Source organism: Dendrobates tinctorius, unplaced genomic scaffold (assembly GCF_039654945.1).
Source record: "Dendrobates tinctorius isolate UK_male_01 unplaced genomic scaffold, ASM3965494v1 ptg000089l, whole genome shotgun sequence".
In the NCBI taxonomy this organism is placed as follows: Eukaryota; Metazoa; Chordata; class Amphibia; order Anura; family Dendrobatidae; genus Dendrobates; species Dendrobates tinctorius.
The window spans coordinates 8,752,742-8,767,099 of record NW_027361757.1 but is presented as its reverse complement, the minus strand read 5'-3'; the positions used below and the strand labels follow the sequence as shown (position 1 = coordinate 8,767,099).

At 44.9% G+C, this 14,358-nt stretch overlaps 1 protein-coding gene across 1 annotated transcript in view; it reads right to left on the bottom strand.

The window, feature by feature from the left end:
* NPFFR1 (neuropeptide FF receptor 1) overlaps positions 1-14,358 on the bottom strand; it is a 623,293-nt gene that overhangs the window by 14,157 nt on the left and 594,778 nt on the right. The gene's annotated exons all lie outside the window — the stretch shown is intronic.

Here is a 14,358-nt window from a genome sequence, read left to right as displayed (position 1 = left end):
ATAACATTGCTATGAGCGCCGACCACAGGGTGGCGCTCATAGCAATCTGCCATCAACAACCATAGAGGTCTCAAGGAGACCTCTTGTTGTCATGGCAATGTGTCGCTGACCCCCGATCACGTGACGGGGGTCGGCAATGCGCTCATTTCCGGTCGCGCGCCGGAAGCTCTACTGTAGTTAAATGCCCACTGTCAGCGTTTCACAGTGGGATTTAACTAGTTAATAGGCGGGACGGATCTTCTTTGTCATCAGGCCCCATTTACACTGAAACAATTCTTTCTGCTGCGAGTAACGTGATTAATCACACCATATTTCACCTTCTAATTTTGTGCCTCTGGCATTCAGCGGTGTGCAGAGATTGTGCAGAGCAAGAAATCTATATTTAGTTGCTAATAGTATGCTCCTAGCACACTATCTGAGCACCATTTTCTGGTGTTAATTTGTTTAGTTTGGCAATCATAGCTGTTTAGTAGTTTAGTTCTCCAACCCCTGTTGTCTATTAGTTTAGTTATCCATTGTATGGTGTGTAGTGGTTTAGTTCTCCATCCCCAAGCGCCCTGCAAGCCTTGGGGATTGTAAGACTTGTGAAGCAGCCCCTTCCCTGACTGCCCCTACAGCCACTAGAGTCACCCAGTGCCCAGTCATCTAGCTGTAACTTTCTTGTCCATGCTTGCTCATCCAGGTGTCAATGTTGAAATGCACCCTGGCTGACATAGAATCTTTCAGGGAACAGGTGATGTTGTCTGAAACTTGTTGCTGTAGCTCACCCACATCTTTCTTAGAGAAGTAATAGTGACTGGGCAACTGGTATTGGGGGGACTGCGACAGCCATCAGCTTTTGGAAACCATTTGTATCCCTGAGATGGAAAGGCTGCATTTCTGTGGCCAACAGATTGAAGTGGCCATGCAATAATCACAGAGATCACAGGCCATGAGTCACACAGAAAACAAGCGCTGTGATCTTAGTAGCAAATAGCTCTAAGCTGGCCCCTATCGTCCAGAAAATGACACAAATGGGCGATGAACTATCTGAACTATCTGAGGAGGCCGTAGGCTGTTCACAATAATTAGTTCTCAGAAAAGTAATAGTGAGCATACGGCTTATCCACGTCCAGATTACAACTCGTGGAATATGTATATATCCCACTGTACGATCACTGCTAACTCCACGATAACCCTACATTCCTCACTGCCATCAACAACCCTGTTTTTAACCCAATAAATAAATGCAGGCCGATTGCACACCATTCTTTTTTTGAGGTTCACACCATCAGGGTGTTCCATCCCCTCGCCCTCAGAGTAGCAGTCATATACTGGCCCCCAGGCTCACCCACCCACTTCCTTGACCACTTGGCGTTGCAGCCACACTTCATGTCCTCAGGATTGACAACCCTTATCCTGGGAGACTTCAACAGCTCCACCTCCCCAACTGCATCCCAGCTTCTATCTCTAGCCAATTCTCGTGGCCTCTCACAACTTTCACAAAAAGACGGTAACACCCTTGATATGGACTTTGTCCGGCTCAGTTCAATGACTCACCTTTTACCTTTTGTCCCCCATGAAATTAGGAGTATAACAACTTAGACATTTTTAGGTGCTCCCTAAAAACACATATGTTTAGGGCTGCCTATCACGTTCCCTAATAAAAGTCCTTTTTATATATTATTCTCTACTTCTCTGAACATAATTCACCACCAAACTCAACCGTACCCAAAAGGCTCATGCAGCCTTTATCTACCCCCCATTTCCTCAAGATGAGTGTACCATCATTGTAAATAAGCACCTATAATTGGTGTCACCCCCACCTCATTGTAGATTGTAAGCTATGAAGAGCAGGGTCGTCATTATTTTTGCTTGTATTGTTTGATTATATTAAACGTGGTAACGTTTAACTGTTTTATATGAATTGCTGACTTGTAAAGCTATGCGTAATGTGTTTGTGATATATAAATAAAGGTTATTATTAGAGATGAGCGACTTTGCCTTTTTTAGGGTCAAGTCGGGTTTCATGAAACCCGACTTTCTCAAAAGTCGAGTCGAACGAAATCGGCCGACTATAAGGAATAGTCAGAGGTCCTACTGAAACACGAAACCCAATGCAAGTCAATGGGGAAGCAAAGTCGGCAGGGAGTGGAGGACAGTAAACACACCTACAGTGCCCATTTCAATGCCAACAACATCAATTCTTATTACTTAAGCTTGTCAACCTTAATTTACTTTATAATAATAGTTGCGCATTGAAAACTGGGGGTTATTTGGCTAAAGTTGTGGGGGGGGAGGGCTGGCTCCAGGTTTTCGTGTGCCCCGGGCCAAAGAGTGTCAGTGCGCCCCTTTAACACATACCACAATTCATGATGCTCCGATATGGCACAGAAATATAGGTATAGTACAATGAAAAATACTTCACTTCTTACATGACATGACTGATATCTATTTTAAATTCTACAATAGCTCAAAAAACGGACAGTATATTACTCCATACAGTATTATGGCCACCACATGGTGCGCCATACAGAATAATGAGCCCCATATATTTCTCCATACAGAATAATTGGTCTTATATAATGTTCCATACAGTATATGATGAGCTCCACTATATGATGAGCTCCACATAATGCTACAGTATATGATAGTCTCCATGGATGATGCTCCAGTGTGTTATGGGCCCAAATAATGCTCCATATATAATGGGCCCCATTTCTAATGCTCCAGTGTATAATGGGCCCCATAGATGCTGCTCCAGTGTCTGATCTGCCCCATTTAGAATGCTCCAGTATGTAATGGGCCCCATGGATGATGCTCCAGTGTCTTATGAGCCCAAATAATGCTCCATATATAATAAGCCCCATTTCTAATGCTCCAGTGTATAATGGGCCCCGTAAATGTTGCTCCAGTGTCTGATGTCCCCCATTTGGAAAGCTCCAGTATATGATGGGCCTCATGGATGATACTCCAGTGTCTTATGGGCCCAAATAATGCTCCATATATAATGTGCCCCATTTAGAATGAACCCAGGCATGGTATGTGAAAAGAACTCCATGGAGTAATCTGAAGTGTGGGCTGCCGCATCCTTTACTTTTGGTGTGGGTGAAGGACCCAAGGAAAGGGGTTGCTCCTGACCAGAAGCCTGCACTGACGACTCAGTGCTTGCATTTTTTGAAACTTCAGAAGAGGAGGCGATAGAGCTGGAGGCTGTCTCAGCAATGTAAGGCAAAACCAGTTCCTGATGCTCCGGCTTTAAAAGCAGTTTACCTACACTCCCAGAAAAGGGAGCCTTACAGGCCTTTCGGAGCCAGACCATGACGCTGGCTTAACACCTCCTGCCTTAGCTGCTATTGTGCTTTTGGCACTACCAGCAGATGCACCACCACCACCATCAGTACCAGCTGGCCCCCCACGCCCACGTCCGCGGCCTCTTCCACCATACTTACTAATTTTCGTGAAAATGTACCCAAAATACCAGCAGATATATGGTACTGTATCAGAAGCGTACAGCTCTATACAGTCTAGGGATAATTGTAAATCTCCATATATATTTCATGAGTCATACACAGACGCTCACAGGCTCAGTATGGATTACACAATAATATAAAAAGTTGAAAAAGGGTACAGTATCACCAGATACAAGGTATATATAGTATTGTTTAACATTCTGAATCTCCATATATATTTCAGGAGGCAGACACAAACGCTCTCAGGCCCAGTATGGATTAGACAAGAATATAAATAGCTGTAAATGGATAATGTATCACAAGCGTACAGCTGTATACAGTGTTGGTGTAATCTTAAATCTCCAAATATATTTCCGGAGTAACAGACAGACATTCACAGGCTCATTATGGATTACACCAGAATCTAAATAGCAAAAAAGGGTACTGTATCAGAAGCGTAGAGCTGTATACAGTGTTGGGCAAATTTGAAAACTCTGTATATATTTCCGGAGTCACCCTCAGACGCTCACTCAGTCTGGTTTTGACCATAATACAAAATGTTGAAAAAAAGGTACTGGATAACAAGATAGCAAGTATATATATTATAGGGTGCAATTTAAATCTCTGTATAGATATTCCCGTAGTCACCCTCAGACGCTCACTCAGTATGGATTTGACCATAATACTAAATGTCGAACAAAGGTACTGTATAACAAGATAGAAGCTGTATATAGTATAGGGTAACATTTTTATCTCCGTATATATAGGAGGAAACCACACACGCTCACTCAGTATGGATTATATCATAATAAAAAATTTAGAACAAAGGTACTGTATCAGCAGATACCAGGTGTATCCAGTCTAGGGGTAATTGTAAATTTCCGTCTATAATTCCAGAGTTAGACCCAGACACTCACAGGCTCAGTATGGATTACACCAGAATATAAAAAGTAGAAAAAGGAAATGTATTCGAAGTGTACACCAGTATACATTGTTGGGGTACTTTTAAATCTTCGTATATATATCAGTCTCAGTAAGCCAGTCCAGACTCTCCACTACTGGAAACTAGATGGATACAAGTACAGACAGAAAGTCGAGTGTTTACAGAAATTTGGGAATTACTAATCACGGGAAAACCTCCCGATAGATTTCGCAGAGGCGATGCTGACCCTCAATTACTTTGTCTGTGGAGACAGCGAAAACGGTTATTTGTGAAGAAAGGATTGCTGTATCGCAGTAGCGTGGATCCCATCACCGTTACTCGTCTCGATCAAATTGTGATCACAGTGAGAGATGTAGACATGGTCCTCACTGCCTATCATGATGTGTCTGGTTACTTTGGAGTGCAAAAGACAGAAGCCACAGGCCGTAGGCGATTCTATTGGATTGGCATGAGAGGAGACATTGAAAAATGGTGGCTGGAATGTCACACAACTGTGACTAGGAAAACTGTGAAAGCTGATCATAAAGCACCACTGCATCCAATTGTGAGTTGACGTCCATTACAAATGGTAGCCATTGATCATCTGAACCCTAACCATGACATACAAAGCCATCCACAACCTGAGTCCTCCGTACATCTGTGACCTAGTCTCCCGGTACTTACCTGCACGAAACCTCCTATCCTCACAAGATCTCCTTCTGTTCGCCCCTCTTATCTCCTCTTCCCACAATCGTATACAAGATTTCTCCCACGCATCCCCTCTACTCTGGAACTCTCTACCACAACATATCAGACTCTCGCCTACCATGGAAACCTTCAAAAAGAACTTGAAGACCTACCTCTTCCGACAAGCCTACAACTTGCAGTAACCACCGATCCACCAAACCGCTGCACGACCAGCTCTACCCTCGCCTACTGTATCCTCACCCATCCCGTTGTAGATTGTGAGCCCTCGCGGGCAGGATCCTCTCTCATCCTGTACCAGTCGTGACTTGTATTGTTTAAGATTACTGTACTTGTATGTATTATGTATACCCCTCCTCACATGTAAAACGCCATGGAATAAATGGTGCTATAATAATAAATAATAATAATAATAATCTGAAGGTAGAGGCCAGCAGGACAGGCCATAGCTACATCTTAACCATCATTGATCAGTTCACCAAATTTGTAGTGGCCATCCCTGTGAAGGATTTAACTGCCCAGACTACACAGCGGTGGAGCAGGGAGAGGTAAGTATTGCAACTTGCAAGTGCTGTGGCCATGAGCAAGCAGAGGGGGCCCACTCTTGGTCGACAGTACTGGCACAGGGCCCCTCATAGTACGCCGGTGTGTCTGATGGCGAGTGGGCCCCCCCACCGTCAGAGACACTGTATTCTACTATGAGGGGCCCTGTGCCAGGGCCGTTGCCCAAGAGTGGGCCCACCCACCTGTTCAGAGCAACGGCACTTGCCCGTGTGTGTCAGGTGGTGACCCTAGCCCTTGGGGGGGCAGCCCAGTTAGGGAGGTTTAAAAAATGGCATATGTTGATGTGTAGACTGTACATTCAGCAGCTGAAAATGGAGGAATTGGACAAATCCGAGGAAGAGGAGGACAAAAGCGAGCCAAATTTCTGGCAACCTATGTGTCATCAGGGGAAGGTGGGACAAAGTCCTTTGAAACCCATGCATGGTTCATTTTAATGAAGGTTAGATCATCAACATTTTGGGTTGGCAGATGGGTCCTTTTTTCTGTCAGAATTGATCTAGCAGCACTGAAGACTCAGATAGCACACTAGCAGCAGGGCAAGCAAGCTGCTGTAAGGCATATTGTGCCAATTCAGGCCAGGTGTCCAGTTTACAGGCCCAATAGTCAAAGGGGAATGACCTGTGAGGGAGAACATCGATATGGGAGGAGAAGTAGCTTGTAACCATAGTTGACAACTGCTGTCTCCAGTCACTTGCAATCGATGCAGTATTACCAGTCGTGTGAGCGGTACTTGAGAAATCAGTCCACAACATGGTCATGAAACCCCTGTCTCCAACGCCACTTCGGCTGTGTGCACAATGAACACCTCTTCCATTTTGCTTGTTTGCTAGCCAGTATTATCTCTAGGTTCTCCTGTGGCATGATGTTGTGTAATTTGCCTTTATAGCATGGATCGAGGATGCTGGCCAACCAGTAGTCGTCATCCTACATCATTTTTGCAATGCGGGGGTACCTTTTTAGGATCCGCAAGGCATAATCACACATGTGGGCCAATGTTCCAGGTGTCAATGATGCCCTGGCAGTGGTGGGTGGAGGATCACTTTCTGGCAAATCCACATCCCTCCAGTCACGCACAAACCCTGTACCTGACCTTGCCACGCCAACATTTTCTCTTGCCCCCTGAGAAGCATCCTCCTCCCCAAAATAATCATCCCCCTCATCCTCCTCCTCCTCTTCCTCCACCTCATCAGGACAGTTCCCTGACCAGACAATGGCTGACTGTCATCAAGGCTTCCCTCCTCCTCCTGTTCCTCCTCCGCTGCAGATGCCAAATCCTTAATGTGCATCAAACTTGCCTGAGCAGACGCAGAAGTGGGATGCACATGCTTATGATGGCGTCGTCTGCGCTTACCAGCCGAGTGCATTCCTCAAAACACTGAAGGACTTTACAGAGGTCTTTCAGCTTTGACCACTGCACACCCGACAACTCCATGTCTACCCTCAAACTGCCTGCCCGTGTTTCCTCCCACAAATGCATTACAGCCAGCCTCTGTTCGCACAGCCTCTCAACCATGTGCAGGGTGGAGTTCCACCTTGTTGCAACGTCTATGATTAGGCGGTGTTTGGGGATGTGGAGCAATCGCTGCAGCTTCTTAATACGATTGGAGTGTACGGGCGAGCGACGGATGTGCGAGCACAGTCTTCGCACCTTATAGAGCAGGGCTGTTAACTCCGGATAATTATTTAGAAAGCACTGCACTACCAGGTTCAAAGTGTGAGCCAGGCAAGGTATGTGTGTGAGTTTTGCAAGGGTTATGGCTGCCTCAAAATTCTGGCCGTTATCACTGAGTACCTTGCCTGGCTCAAGATGTAGACTGCCCAGCCATGACTCAGTTTGTCGCTGCAAGTAGTCAGCCAGTACCTCCGTGGTGTGTCTGTTGTTGCCCAAAGACATCATCTTTAAAACAGCCTGCTGACGCTTACCACTAGCTGTTCGATAGTGGGACACCTCATGTGCAACACTGGCAGCTGCAGATGGAGTGCTCGTGCGACTGCGCTCTGTGGACGAGCTTTCGTTTCTGGAGGAGGAGGAGGGGGGTCGAACGCCTACAGCCAACTGTTTCCTATACCGTGGGCTAGGCAGCACTGTTCCACTGCCACTGCCCCCTGTGGAGCCTGCATCCACCACATTAACCCAGTGCGCAGTGATGGACACGTAATCGCCCTGGCCATGCCTACTGGACCATGCATCTGTTGTGAGGTGCACCTTTCCACTCACTGATTGTTTGAGTGCATGGACAATGCGGTCTTTCACATGCAGGTGGAGGGAAGGGACAGCTTTTCGAGAAAAGAAGTGCTGACTGGGTAGGTCATAGCGTGGGACAGCGTAGGCCATGAGCTCTCGGAAAGCTTTTCTTTCAACCAAACGGAAGGGCATCATCTCTAATTAGATCAGTTTGGCAATGTAGATGTTCAAAGCCAGTGTACGCGGATGAGAGGATGAGTACTTTCTTGTCCTTCCGCACTTGTTACAGATAACCTTTGCCTCATCATTAGGATTTTGGACAAAGAAGTGCCACACTGCACTCTTCCTACTATGGTATAAATTTTCAGGGCTTGCACGCTGTGCTAATTTGACCATCTGGCCAAGCTGTCCTGCAACTCTTTTGGTTTTTGTTCCAGGTTTTTGGACAGCTACGGGCCTGCCAGATAACCGCTGCTGCGATGTCGATGCCTGCTGCGGATCCTTCTCCTTATCTGAGCTATTTCCAGTGGCACCCTCTTCCCCCAATGGATGCCAATCCGGGTCAACAACTGGGTCATCCATCACCTCCTCTTCAATTTCATCTGGACCGTCCTCTGTGTCACCGTGTAAGGTGGTATAGTATGCGGGAAGGGGCACCTGAGTTTCATCAGGGTCAGATTCTGGCTCAGTAGACTGCGAGGGCAATGTAGTGCTGTGGGTCAATGTACCAGCAGAATCATCTAGCAGTGGCTGTGCATCAGTGCACTCCATGTCAGATTCATCTTGGACTGGGGAATTCAGGATTTGACTGGATAACCCAGGCATGGTATGTGAAAAGAGCTCCATGGAGTAATCTGAAGTGTGGGCTGCCACATCCTTCAGTTTTGGTGGGGGTGAAGGACACAAGGAAAGGTGTTTTTCCTGACCAGAACCCTGCACGGACGACTCAGTGTTTGCAGGTTTTGAAAGTTCAGAAGAGGAGGCAATAGAGCTGGTGGCTGTTTCGGCAATGTAAGCCAAAACCTGTTCCTGATGCTCTGGCTTTAAAAGCGGTTCTCCTACTCCCAGAAAATGGAACCTTACAGGCCTTCTTGTGCCAGACGATGATGCAGGCTCATCACCTCCTGCCTTAGCTGCTATTGTGCTTTTGGCATAACCAGCAGATGCTCCACCATCACTGTCAGTACCAGCTGCCCCCCCGCCCACATTCGCAGCCTCTTCCACCATACTTCCTCATGTTTGTGAAAATGTAACAAAAATACCAGCAGATATATGGTGCTGTATGAGGAGCGAACAGCTGTATATGGTGTAGGTAAAAATTTAAATCTCTGTATATATTTCCTTAGTCACAGACGCTCTCCCAGTATGTTTTTGACCGTAATCCAACCAGCAGATATACGGTACTGTATCAGAAGCGGACAGCTCTATATGTATGTATGGAAAAATGAATATCTCCATCTATTTTTTTACGGAGTCACACCCAGATAGCATGTATTTGTCTGTGATACCAGCCGGTACATGGTAGTGTGTGAGAAGTGTACAGCTCTATACGGTGTATATATGGAAATTTTTAAATCTCTGTCTATTTTTTTAAGGAGTCACACACACACGCTGTCTCTGTATAAATTTGACCGTAAGACAAACAGCAGATATATGATACCGTTAGAGAAGTGGACAGCTCTATACGATGTATGTATGGAAAATTTTAAATCTCCGTCTATTTTTTGACGTAGTCAACAGCAGATATACAATACTGTTAGAGAAGCGAACAGCTCTATACGGTGTATGCAAAAATGGAATTGTCCATCTATGTATTTACGGACTCACACACGCGCTGTCTCTGTATAGACCCCTTCTGAGGAAGAAATTCAAAACGCGCGTCATGGGGTACTTTGTGGCGGCCTCTGGACATCTGGTAAATATTTGCACCTCTACTTTACTTTTCGTATAGCACTTAGCATTATTTATTTGTTCCAAGCATGTTAGACCATGGTTTTTCCAAAAAAAGGGACTTATAGGCTGTGTGCTATATTTATGAATAACGACTGGTGCAATCTTTATTTTGAAAATCTGCATAGATATTGAACCTTGGCCAGGTGTCCTCTTGGATTGGTTTTGTGCCCTTAGCTATGATTTGTAATTTTTAGACCTCAAATGTCTGTATTTGCATTATTATATACTTATTGGCAAAAAATTCTTTTGGATTTTGATATCTATCAGCACATATAGGGCAAAAAATCTTTTCCTCTCCGCACAAAGTTTTGCATTTATTTTTTTCTGTATGTCATCATCCACTCTTTAACTTGTGTAATGACATTGTCCAATAAAAATCTATTTTTAAAGTATAAAACCTCTTGGAGGGCCTGTTTTCTTATATAGGTTGTTTGTTGTCCATGGTCCTCCGTGTTGATTCTTTGGGGCAATTTCCTCTGTCTCTGTATAGATTGGACCATAATCCAAACAGCAGATATACGATACTGTTTGAGAAGTGGACAGCTGTATATGGTGTATGTATGGAAAATTTTAAATTTTAAATCTCCGTCTATTTTTTTACGGAGTCAAACACAGATAGCATGTATTTGTCCGTGATACCAGCCAGTACACGGTGGTGTGTGAGGAGAGTACAGCTCTATACTTTGTATGTATGGAAAAATGAAAATCTACGTCTATTTTTTTCCGTAGTCACACACAGACGCTGTCTCAGTATGGATTTTACCGTAATTTAAACAGCAGGTATACGGTCATGTATCAGAAGCGGACAGCTCTATATGGTGTATGTATGGAAAAATGAAAATCTCTGTCTATCTTTTTATGGAGTCACACACAGATATCACGGACAAATACGTGCTACCAGCCGGTACACGGTAGTGTGTGAGGAGCGTACAGCTCTATATGGTGTATGTATGGAAATTTTTAAATCTCTAAATTTTTCCGGAGTCACACACACACACGCTGTCTCTGTATAGATTTGACCGTAATCGAACTGCAGATATACGATACTATTTGACAAGTGGACAGCTCTATATGGTGTATGTATGGAAAATTTTAAATCTCCGTCTATTTTTTTACGGAGTCACACACACACGCTGTCTCTGTATAGATTTGACCGTCATCCAACAGCAGATATATGATGCTGTTTGACAAGCGGACAGCTCTATATGGTGTATTCAAAAATTGAAATGTCCGTATATGTATTTACAGAGTCTCACACACACACACACTCTGTCTCTGTATAGATTTGACCGCAATACAAACAGCAGATATACGATACTGTTTGAGAAGCGGACAGCTCTATATGGTGTATGTATGGAAAATTTAAAATCTCCATCTATTTTTTTACGGAGTCACACACAGATAGCATGCATATGTCCGTGATACCAGCCGGTACACGGTAGTGTGTGAGGAGCGTACACCTCTATATGGTGTGTGAAAAAATGAATGCTCTGTAACTGCAGAAAATCAGAATAACATTTTTTTGCTTTGAAAAAAGCAGTCTGCACAGCAGTATGCACACAGCAATGCAGCTATCAGGTAGCCTTATAAGGCAGCCTAAAAACCATCAGCGCTGCTGCACACACAAAAATCCTCCCCTGTCACTACACACTAACTGTACAGTTGAAATTGCTATCAGAAGAAACACAGATTTTTTTTTCTTTGTTGCCTAACGCTCTCCCTATTGAGATGATGATTGGCTGAGAAAAGGCACTGGAAGCATTATGGGAAACGTGACATTGGCGCGTGGATTGGTGACCTCATGGCCGACCTCACGCTGTGGTCGGGTTTCGATCGGTGAAAACCCGACTTTAGCGAAAGTCAGCGACTTATGAATTTGACCGACCCGTTTCGCTCAACTCTAGTTATTATTATTAGTAGATTGAAAATGGTGAAATTCAAGCTGTTAAGTTTGCCATGTGTAGGAGTAAAGAATATTTTAGGTGCATACAACTGCACAAACGAGGGTTGAGTAGGGTGAACATGACACGCTGCTGGACTGTGAGAGAGGTGCAGGCAGGGATGTTAGGGTGGATTGAGAAAGATGGAGTGTGCTTGGTATGTAAGAGTCAAAAACAGCAGGCATGTCCAATTCTGTATCAGCTAAGGCTACTTTCACACATCAGTTTTTTGCCGTCAGGCAGGATCCGGCTATTTTTAGAAAAAACGGATCCGGCATAAATTTTGGAGAACTGTAGAAACGGATCCGTTTTTCTGCTGGATCCGTCTAGCAGGTTATATCTGTTTCCTGGGGGCTGGCCAATTGGATCTGAGCATGCGCAGACTTAAAAAAACGGATCCGGTGGCTGGATCCGTCTTTTTCTGAATCCGGCCCATTCCGGCGCCCATAGACTTTCATTGTAGCAAAAAGACGGAAGCGTCGGATCCGGCGCTTCCGGCTTTTTCGCCGGAGACAAAAAACGTTACAGTAGCCGTTTTTTCCAGACGCCGGAATGAGACAAGTAGCCGGATCCTGCAAAAAACGGATGAAACGCAATGCCATCCGGCGCCATCCGGCGCTAATGCAAGTCAATGGGGAAAAACTGGATCCGGCATTGCATTTCGCCGGATCCGGTTTTACAAAAAAAAGCCGGATCGCGCCTGACGGCAAAAAACTGATGTGTGAAAGAGGCCTAACAGGCTCTCAATCACCCCAACTGTAGGGGGTAAACAAGTGGAGGTTCTTCGGCCTGTGTGACAACACTTGCCATGGTAAGGTAGGATAAAGAATCAGAAGATGCAGCTGATGGGGTGGACTGTGGTTGGCGAGACCCGCTAGTCTGCATTTTAGCACAATGACATTCCCAGATTAATGCATGTTGATCGCACATATGCTAGTTCATGCATGTAGTACTGAAATTATTTTATTTCTTTTACTCTACTAGGTCTTTTTTAAAAAAAAATTTGACAGCTAACATGATTTTTTAGATTTTTGCCGGTCTGAAGAAAAGACCAAAGATAGCCAACTGAAGAACCTCGAACTCTGCTGTCCACTGCCAGAGTTAGACCTCAGGATGCATTAGTTGTCATGGTTGCATAACTCTTTGTCTATGTAACCTCCTCATCTTCCTCCTCCTCTGTTGAGCTACTCAGCTGCATGCCTCTGGGTTTACACCAAGTGTGATCTATTACTTCATCGTCATCCTCTCTGTTCTTCCACTCCTCACACTGAGAGTCACCCTCCTCCTCTTCCTGACTTGACAGCACAGTACAGTCTGCGGGCACCTCAAATATCTGAGTCTTGTCACAAATGGATCACTTTCACCCAACAGGGTTAAAGTCTGTTGACGGGGGTTTGGTTTATGCTCGGACAAAACTTCATCCAGTCATGGATCAAAGTGAGAAAAAATTTGGCCATTGGTGCAGATGATTTCCTCCTCTTGACTCTGTGAATCTTTAGAGTACACTTCATATGCCCATGGCATACAATGTGTGAAGAGATCTGCAAACATCTGTGGCTCCCAACAGTCAGTTGGTCGCTTGGAGAGTTGTCATGTGGGGGAAAAAAAGGTTAACTGGGGTGCCACCGCTAAGGACTGCAATGTGTGTGATGTTAAGGTGGAGGAAGAGGAGCAGAGGCCGCTTGATGTAGCGCTTGCCATCTACTGGAGCACATGTTCTTTCTGGCCCTCATCTACAAAGTGTACCGTTGTACAACTGCCAAAGAAAGGGAGCAGAGTTGCCCATCCGGTAACAGAAGTTGTAAAACTGCTGTGCAAATTCTGACTGCAGCAAAACAAACAGACTTCTCATCCCTCATATCATACCTGTCTCACAAGCCTAAACAGCTATTCAGTACTTTCAATTCTTTTCTGTGTCCACCAGTGCCCCCTCCCTCTTTATGCGTTGTTGGTTGTCCTGGTTACACACCTGACGCCATGCACCGCATGACGCTGACGCCACCCGGCATCTCGGGTTGTCATGGTGGCAGAAGCGTCATTTCCGGCCTGCGGCATCATCACTTCCGGTCTTGCAGTAATTTAAACCTCCGACTTCTGTTCACTGTCATGCCCCCTGGCGAAGGAGCAAGTCTCTGAAATGCGTGGCGGGGTAGACGTGCAGACCCGGACCACCACACTTTGTGTCACCGCTTTTATGGTAACATCGCTCATGGATTATTTCCTATGGCAGGTCATTTAGTGATTGACTACTGGGAGGTATTAACATGGCTAAGGGGAAATTTACTATATAATGGATTTGGGACATACTAGAGTAGTGTGGATATATTTGACCTAATTATAGATGTTTGTTATTCATTTGACCTAATTGTAGGTGACAACTAGTCTTTATATTTATCCCCATTCTGCTTTCCCCGTCTGTTATTTCCCCATCAGATTTTGTATTACCTCAATTGTATATAGTTCCTGCAATATATCTATATATATATGAGTTCATGCTCAAAACCTATAACTCTGCCCTTCATCTGGCCAAACAATCCTACTTCACCACCCTCATCACCTCACTATCCAACAACCCAAGACGACTTTTTGAAACCTTAAACTCCCTCCTGAAACCTAAAGTACAGGCCCCCATCACCAACCTCAGCGGTGAGGATCTGG